The sequence below is a fragment of the Ceratina calcarata genome, unplaced genomic scaffold (assembly GCF_001652005.2).
Source record: "Ceratina calcarata isolate Rehan_Ccalc_2016 unplaced genomic scaffold, ASM165200v1 scaffold162, whole genome shotgun sequence".
NCBI lineage: Eukaryota > Metazoa > Arthropoda > Insecta > Hymenoptera > Apidae > Ceratina > Ceratina calcarata.
The window spans coordinates 641,697-642,521 of NW_017137498.1; positions in this window are offsets into that span (position 1 = coordinate 641,697).

An 825-nucleotide genomic window follows, 5' to 3' on the forward strand; every position below is an offset into this window, starting at 1 on the left:
GACGAAGCTCGGACCCTGAAGAAGAGCCGGCGACCCGCGAGGCACGCCGCGCGTTCCCTCTCTTTCCTCCGTCTTCTTCGTGCCCGTGCCTACGCGTTCCTCTCTTTTCGTACGCGCTTTCCCGTCTTACTCCGTTCAACAGGTCGACTCGGCTCGTCTTCGCCCTTCTCTCCACGCGTGTATCGGCTTTTCTCGTTCATTCGCTTCTTGTTGAAGTCGAGCCCTATTTTAAGAATAGCTTGACGTCCTCTCGCCGTTCGGCAGCGCCGACTCCTCGACGCTTCCGCGGCTGCTCTAGAGAGCAATCCGAGCAAAATCCGACTTTCAACTAGTCGATGATGAAATAGGAGGAGATTCGCGCATAAATTTTGATACTCTACGAATGATAGGTAGAATAGATAAGAAGCTGATTAGAGTTACGTCAATTTCGTCGGTGTAGCTTGTTAATATTCATGGATAGAGTTAAAGGACTGTTTACTGAAGTTCTGAACTATTCCGAGGTCGGTTTTTGAGCTGTTCGCTGAAATTGCATCGTAAGTCTAGCATTAATAAATTGTTCTTCAAATCGAGATAATAAACTTAGCGAATGTTCACATCAAATAAGAATAAACTGTGGAAAACCAGCACTCGCGAACGATCATGGAACCTGGAGTCGAACGGAGTAAACTGTTATCGAGTTGATATGGAACGACAAAGATCGACTGAACGGAGTCGAGTATGGAGAAGTTTAGCTTGTTTTACTTTTCAATACGATCCTCCCTTTTCCCTCGACAGGAATTTTCCTGTTTCAAAGTATCGAGGAAATCATGCTCTGAAAGTACGTCC